At 43.6% G+C, this 8030-nt stretch overlaps 1 long non-coding RNA gene across 1 annotated transcript; it reads left to right on the top strand.

Annotated features, from left to right (window-relative positions):
- Window positions 1-1859: 1859 nt before the first annotated feature.
- Window positions 1860-7541, top strand: LOC128411645 (uncharacterized). Its single transcript, XR_008329864.1, has 3 exons — window positions 1860-2042; window positions 6562-6680; window positions 7420-7541. It is a non-coding gene; the product is annotated as an uncharacterized LOC128411645 (long non-coding RNA).
- Window positions 7542-8030: the final 489 nt, after the last annotated feature.

The raw sequence follows: 8030 nt of genomic DNA, 5'->3' as shown, positions 1-8030 counted from the left end.
CTGTACCCCAAGCCAGGGGTAGTCAACAACGCGATGCTCACCAGATGTTGCTAGATTCCAACTCTCACCAGAAATCGTGTCTCATACTGAGAAAGCCTGAATGAAAATGTCACATTTACTCCTTCCTTATCGATGAACCTATATTCTGTCAAACAGTAGGAAAAGAACTCAGATAAAACTCGTGTAGATTAACTGACCCCTTCAGCCGAGAGCTGTAACTACGTGCAAAGACTAAATAAAGTTCAAGTGAAGAAATGACCCAGCTCTAGCTTTGCAATATATAAATGCTCTTTCCATATCCTAAACACTAAAGAACACCTGTGGGGAAACTACAACAAAGAGAACTAGTCATAAGACCTTTGGGTGTTATTGTATGTAGCTGTGAAATCCATTGAGCCTCTGGGAACTACCCGTCATGTGTTCAGAGGGCTCCAGATTACAGTAGCAACATCTTTCAGAACCAATGATGTGGTGTGCCCCCTGGCATATGCTCACTTCTTTGCCCTTGCCAATATTTATATTGTAACAGCAAAGAGGAATGTGGAAATTACCTAGAAGTTGCAGCTCTGAAGAGGCCAGGTGCAGGTGGGAGGGCTCCTGGTGGTTGTCAAGGCCATAACACTTCTGAACACCAGTTGCTGGAAACCACAGAAGGGGAGAGTGTTCTTGCGCATGGGTGCTGCTTGCAGGTTTCCCAAAGGCATCTGGTTGGCCACTGTGAGAACAGGGTGCTGAACTAGATGGGCCATTGGCCTGATCCAACAGCCTCTTCCTATGTACTGAAATATGAGGGAGTGATATTACTATCTATTCTGCTGCTACAGTCAACCAGAGAACTCTGATCCATTTGGCAGCTGGTTCATAGGCTGGTACAATATAAATTTTACTCAAATTCTACATTATCGTTTTAAATATAACTTTGTGAAGAGAACAGAAACTGGAATGGATAAATAATAAAATAAATTACAGTGCATATGCAAGGAATAAAGTAGCACTGGAAGCAGAATTGCTAACAGTGGCTATAATTGATTTATGCTCCCGGTCATGCAGATATAATGAAATGTCTACATATTACAGTAATGTCACTCCCTTTAATAGTGAACTCGGCTGGTGAGTGCCGACAGGATTGTAGCCAAAATGGGGCCACTGAGACTCAAGAGGGAGTCATCAACATGCTTGAGGGAGCGTTGAGGTTTGCAGATACCAAAAAAATATCTTTAGGAAAATATAACTAAGGGGTCAACCTTCCCCCCAAACTGAGAACTGAGCCGTCTCAGTAAATACCAAATGTTGACTGTTGGTTAGAAAAGGAAGATGGAAAATGGGGGTATGTGGGGGAGTGAAATGATTTGCTTGCGCTCCTGACAGCTTGTGGTATCCCAGAGGAAGGCACAGTTGGCTCGAAGGAGCATTCCCTCATGAAGGCGAGGATACACTGCAACACTTTGCTGCAGGTCCCACTTGTACTTGTTTAACTTTAAAAAATATGAGAATTCCTAATGGAATTAATGCATTTTTATTTATGCTTAGTCTAATTCTACACACATGTCTGCATGTAATCCTAGCTCACAGGAGTTTTTGGAAAGAGAAAAGTATGCACATCTTTTTACAAATTTAGCCCAGCAAATAGCTGCTAACAGGCAGATCACAGTACGTTGCTTTACAACATTTAGCTATTATGAAATTACTTGAGAACGGAGAGTAACAATGAAGGTTTTTGATTGGTCACTGGCTATGTCATGCACGCGTCAACATTTCCTCATAAAAAACACAGGTATGACCTTTTTACCTTGAAGTTTCCATGTCATAATAGCTATGAGGCACTCCTGGTTAATAGATTTCTGAGGGATTATTGCACACTTTCTGAGGAGCTGAAGTCGCTTGGCTTTTGGCTCCTGCCTCATGCTGCACCTGAGATGTGTGATAATCTCTCAGAAATGTGCTGCTTGTCAAGTCTTATGGCTTAATTATAAACATTAACGAAAGTCAGCTACAGCTTAAGAGGCTTGCCCATCTGTTTCTGCACTTGATGGATGGTTGTGGTAAGTCAAGAAAGCCTATCCGGACACATGGTTTAGTTACCTAGCGTTGTTTTTACAAGTCCTATTGGTTTTATCTTTGCTATTTATTTATTGAAAAGCGTTTCTATAAACCATAACGTCATACGTGGCTCCTTGTCGAGTGTGGCTCCTTGTGGCGCCAGGCAGCTGCGGAGGGGGGCTTGCTTGCTTTGTTTTAGAAGCGGCTTGAAATGGAGCGAGCCACTTTGAAGGCGCACTCCCAGTGCCAATCAGCTGACTGGCAAAAGGGGCTTGCTCCATTTTCATGAATCAGTTTGCATTCAAAGCTCCGTTTTCAGAAGTGGTTCATGCAAACAAAGCAAGGCTCTTCAAAGGGAGTGCTCCTTCAAAGTGGCCTGCTCTGTTTTAGAGTGTTTCCTAAAATGGAGATCTGTTTTAGGAAGTGGTTTGAAACAGAGCCTTGAAAGCACACTCCCAGTGCTGATCAGCTGATTTGCATTGGGAGCCAACCTTCAGAGGAGGTCACTGTAACAACCCACCAGCTGTTCAGTAGTCATAGCATTCCCAGGTGTCCATTACCTGGTGTCAGGGGAATGGCACATGGCTGGTCCCGCTTACCTATCAAGTTGGACTATGAAGGATGGGCTAAGTAATGATGCAGCTCATTGGCCAGACCCAGTTCTGCATCCCTGCACAAAAGGAAAAGGGCTTGAGAAGCAGGATGCGGAAAGGAATCTCAGACATCATATCTTATGTCCCCTACATGTTGTGATGTATCATCACTGGAGCTGAACAAAACCTGTCTCCAAAAATTTCCCACACCATTTGTGGATGGTCAAATGCATGCACCAAGTGGGGGCAGGGGGAGAGAATTTGTCAAATATGGCAGGGAATCCAACAGTTTTTTTCTCAGAAGATTCTCTCCTGAGATATTTTGTGTCACTTAATTTGTGATCAAACTCATACCTTTAGCTCATATTGGTGGGTGAAGGAAACCATGGGCTAAGAGAGCAGTGGAAGGAGTAGGGGCTAAGCCTATGGCTTTCTTGAACAATATTGAAATCCTATTATACCATATCAAAACTTGATTTACAGTTGAGTACAAAATTCATAGATGGCAAAATGGGCGGGGGGGTTTCTCTGAATATTCTCATGGAGAAGACTGAAATTCCCCCAACAATTCAAGGTAAAGGTAAAGGTAAAGGTAAAGGGACCCCTGACCATTAGGTCCAGTCGCGGACGACTCTGGGGTTGTAGCATTTATCTTGCTTTACTAGCCAAGGGAGCTTCTGGGTCATGTGGCCAGCATGACTACGCCGCTTCTGGAGAACCAGAGCAGTGCACGGAAATGCCATTTACCTTCCCACCAGAGCAGTATCTATTTATCTACTTGCACTTTGACGTGCTTTCGAACTGCTAGGTGGGCAGGAGCAGGGACAAAGCAGTGGGAGCTCACCCCGTCATGGGGACTCAAACTGCCGACCTTCTGATCGGCAAGCCCCTGAACGCATAATTCCTCAGCCCTAGCCCCCCCTTCAACCAAACTGCAGTAGGGACTTTATTATGCAATCTGGGGGGTCACGGGTGCATTTGGGATATTTGTATTCAGAACAGTGAACAACAGTTTCCTACCCTCCATAAAATTCTTTCTCTTTGCTATAAAGATCTGAGATTGAGTCCAAAATCTGAGAACTCTTTTGCTATATATGGTGAATATTTGCTGGAGTGGAAAAGGACCACAGACCCACCTCCCTGACCCTATCCCTACTTTCAGAACATGTTAAACTGTGAGTGCAGATGTTGCCGGACTCCAACTCCCATCAGCCCCCTGGCTATAAACCATGATGGCTATGCCTATGGGCAATGGGAGTAGGAGTGCAACAGCATGCAGAAGACTACTAATTGGCCTGTGTTCAGGCCTTGAGCAAGTCACTTCCCTCCCTCATTGAACCTACTCACAGCCTTGATGAACTGGTGCTTAAGTACCCTCAACATTGGCTGTGGGGGCTTCTGAGCATGCTCAGTTCTCAGGGGGCTTAAGTAAATAAGAGCCAACAGAATGAAACAAAAGACATATCAAGCAACCTGTCTTCCCCACAATGGCCAGCCAGATGTGTATTGGAAGACCAGAAACAGGACATGAGGGCAAAAGACCTTTGCTATTTACTAATTACTCTTCTAGCTTGCCCTATGAAGCACTTAATCCAAAGAAAATCAGTGTAAACAAGCAAAATGCATCCAAGTGTGTTTCTGGGCTGGATTGTAAACAGAGATAAAACTGAATCTGCAAGCCTTTGTGCTCCTGCAAAAGAGGAATGTGGGTTATGAATGTTTGCAGAAGGAAATGAAGAGTGAACTTCATTTTAAATTATGAGAAAGGATCCTACTTGGGGGGACAAGGGGGGAACTTCCATTCGTTTTCTTCAGAGTGCAACAAAACAAACAGTTCTGTGTAAGAGTGGAGACCAAACTGAGCATCAGTGGACAGGAAAGTAGCTGAAGAATAGTGATATCCAAGGTTTTATCTGTGCCACGTAGCAGATTTCATATTGCCAAAATAGAGAGGTATTCATTATTAAAGGAATGGTGTCATTCCTATAATCAAAATATGGGCCTCTCTTTTCACTGCCTTCTTTTACGGGGTTTGCTGTGGGTATCTGACCTCACGGGCACACAAAGAATATTTCCCTTCTTTGATCTTTATCTTTGAACTTGAGCTATGAGTCATACTTGGAGCGACTGGTATACTGCAGATTAAATGCCATAGCCCATTCCTCTCCACTATTTAAAAGTATCTGCTTGGGTGCTGGATATTATGTACTATGATTTATAATCCCTCCATCCCCCAATTGTGAGTGTGTATGAGATATCTGAACTTTATGTTTCCAAATTTTCTAATCGGATTCCTTCCCCCTGCAGTAAAAAAAAAAAAAAGCATATGTATTTCACTGAATTCTCCTTGTTGATTATCACTTTAAATGTTGTAATACTTGAAAATGTAAAGCAGGGTCCCTAGCAATCTCCATCTGAGGATTATCGACTGCTAACATGAGTGGAAGGAAGTCTTGTGTGAGGGAATTTCTGATGCCTTCCTTACCCCCCTTCTGGGGGTCAAAATATCGACTGAACAAGTACCGTATTGGTCCGAATATAAGCCGCACTCGAATATAAGCCGCACCTTTAAAATTGGAGGGGAGAAAAGAAAAAAGAAAAAATACCCAAATATAAGCCATTCCATTCCTCGCTGCTCCTGGCTGCATACTCGGCGGGGGGAGCCGCACTGCATTGCCGCCGGCCATTCCCCTTCCTGCTCTCTCCCTTCCTGCCCTTGGGGGAGAGGATGGGGGACTATGCTTGGGATGGGCACCACTTTGCCGTGCTCCTGGCGCTGTTTGCCCTGTGCTCCTGGCTGCATACCATAAGGTCGTGAATATAAGCCACACTTTAACTTTTCACGGTCAGAATTTGGGGGGAAAGTGAGGCCTTTTCAGGCCAATATGGTATTCCTCAAACAGTGGCCCACGACTCACCAGTGGGCCTGAGTGCCCTACCCGCTACAGTACCTGTGCCATAACCTTTCGGTTGGGCCAGGTGCCGACACCAGCACCTCCATGCATGCTGACTAAAACTGCCCAGGAGACAGAGATTTTGTGGGAGTAGATGAGGAAAGGTCACAGGAGGCACTAAAGATAATTGGAAAGTATGATAATCTTTATTGCCATTGTCCCATACAGAACAACGAAATTGAAAAGTGAGATAAAAAGCTAATATTTATTGATAATAATTAATAATGCATAAATAAATAACTGGGAATAGAAAGTGCAAAGATAAGAGGGAGGATCTGTCAGAGGTGTAAGAAGCGAATTTCAAAAGACCAGCAATGAAGGACTGTAGGGTCTGGTGGGAAGGCAGAATTAGCTGCAAGCTGAGCGTGAAAGAAGAATGGAATAAAAATATAGAGCTGTGCGAAAATTATTTGAGAGACATGGGGAAGGGGAAAATATAAAAGAAAATGTAATCACCACTAAAAACTGAGCCACAATATCTCCAGAGCAAATGTCTTGACTTAGCTTGTGGGATGATGAGTGATGGAGCTCCTCGCCACGGGAGAAACACTGTGAGGAAGAATTTAGCAATTTCTGAAAATGGATTAGATATCAGCAGAAGGTGACATCAGTAATTGCCAGCTGATTATACCAAACTTTGCCTCCATCCGCCACCATTTCCATAACTGGTGCTGCCCCTGCACTGCCATTTTGGGACTGGGGACCCTCCACACAATTTTCAGTCATCTCAAGTGAGTCCTGGGGGTAGAAAGACTGAGAGGCCCTGAGCTGAAGAGTGAGGTGGTACCCAGAGGTTGCTGCTGGAGGAAATACAAACACTTTCCAAGAAATACTTTGCCCTGTAGAATTCATATGAGAATTATGTCAGCATAACCCTTTCCTTTCTTTTCTTTAGCAAATGACGGACTGTTGGAAGAGTGGGGTGGAATGTAGGAAACCCAATAGATAACTTCCCCTCTTCATTTTTCCCCCAGATTCCACTCCAGGAGGCTCTCAAGCCAGCATCTTTTTCAAGACTGTGTCTCATTTTCTCTACATGCAGTTTATAAGAATGAGTAGCCACAGTAGGATAATTTTTATTCATCACCTCATGGTAAGATTTCCGTGCAAAACAAAAACCCAAAACAAATATGCAAACTTGCCGTAATATGTCATCCTAACATATGATGTAAGAGGAATTCGTTACTATGGTTGTTCAGCTGCCTGAAAAAATATCGCACCCTTTCCAGAGATTTGGATAAATGCTCAATAGCCATTTGACGTTACCGCATGTAGCTGTGTTATTGTGGCAGGTGTGTGTGTGTGTTTTGCACTGGCTTATCCGGTCATGAAAAATACATCTCTCTCTCTCTCTCTCTCTCTCTCTCTCTCTCTCTCTCTCTCTCACACACACACACACACACACTCACACACACACACTGTAAATCATTAAAAATTGCATTCTTCTAAGATAGTCCTCTATTTTGAAATCCAGTTTTTGGCACCTCTTTGTTTTTATACCAGCTGTGGTGTTTCATCTCCAGAGGCACACGGATGACATCTGAACATCCAGCACTATTGTGCTTAGAGACTCCACAAACAACCCCACCAAATCCTGTATGATAAATTTCCCCCTGATTAGTTAAACAGATACTGCAATGCGCCAACAGAAGGAGGCGTTGTTGACACAGCATCTCCTGAGACTCTGGCTATGTTTTCTTTGAGTTCTTCAGCATTCAGCCCTTGGAGCAGCGAGAAGACTGGGTGGCGGGGGGAGGAATCAGTTCGCATTATTCATTCCCAGTGATTTCTTTCTTTCTTGATTTCTCCCTTTCTTTTGGTTTTCATTATAGTGCCAGATAAAATCCTGTCATGTGGAACTGAGGCCGAGAGCAGGCCTTTGAAGAGCAGAATATGAAAATATTGTTTGATCCAATCACAATATGCTTTTTAAGAGTCTAATCCATAAAGTCAGTTCTCTGTATTAAGGATGAAAGAAACAAACAGTGGTATGCGGTGCTTTGTGAGTGTGTGTTTTGAAAGGTATTTTTAGCTCCTGGTTTCTCCATCACCACCTCACCAAGGATACGGAAGAGTACCTAATTGTCCCTGTACCTGGTCATTGTGTGGAAGAGGAATGGTAAGATGGATAGGAAAAGAGGGAAAGGAGGAGGGCTGAAAGAGGAAAATGTTATGTACTGAAGTTCTCACCCTGGGCCAGCAGGGGGATACTGTAGATAGTTTTCACTCAGGTCCACATATGCAAATAAGGGATTGAAAGTGACATTCAGTGATTGGATAGTTACAGAAAATGGTTACTGTTGCATTCTAGTGGAGCTCTATATAAGCAGGCTGGCTGAACCCTTCAGTTCAGTTCTGTTCTGGCCTGTGAATAAACAAGAGCTGTTTGAAGAATCGCTGTGTCGTCTGATATGTTCATCCACAACTTAAAGAAAAAATGGGT

This window comes from Podarcis raffonei, chromosome 3, assembly GCF_027172205.1.
Source record: "Podarcis raffonei isolate rPodRaf1 chromosome 3, rPodRaf1.pri, whole genome shotgun sequence".
Classification (NCBI taxonomy): domain Eukaryota; kingdom Metazoa; phylum Chordata; class Lepidosauria; order Squamata; family Lacertidae; genus Podarcis; species Podarcis raffonei.
Note: the sequence above shows the minus strand (reverse complement) of the source record. Positions and strands in the feature narration are given on the sequence as shown.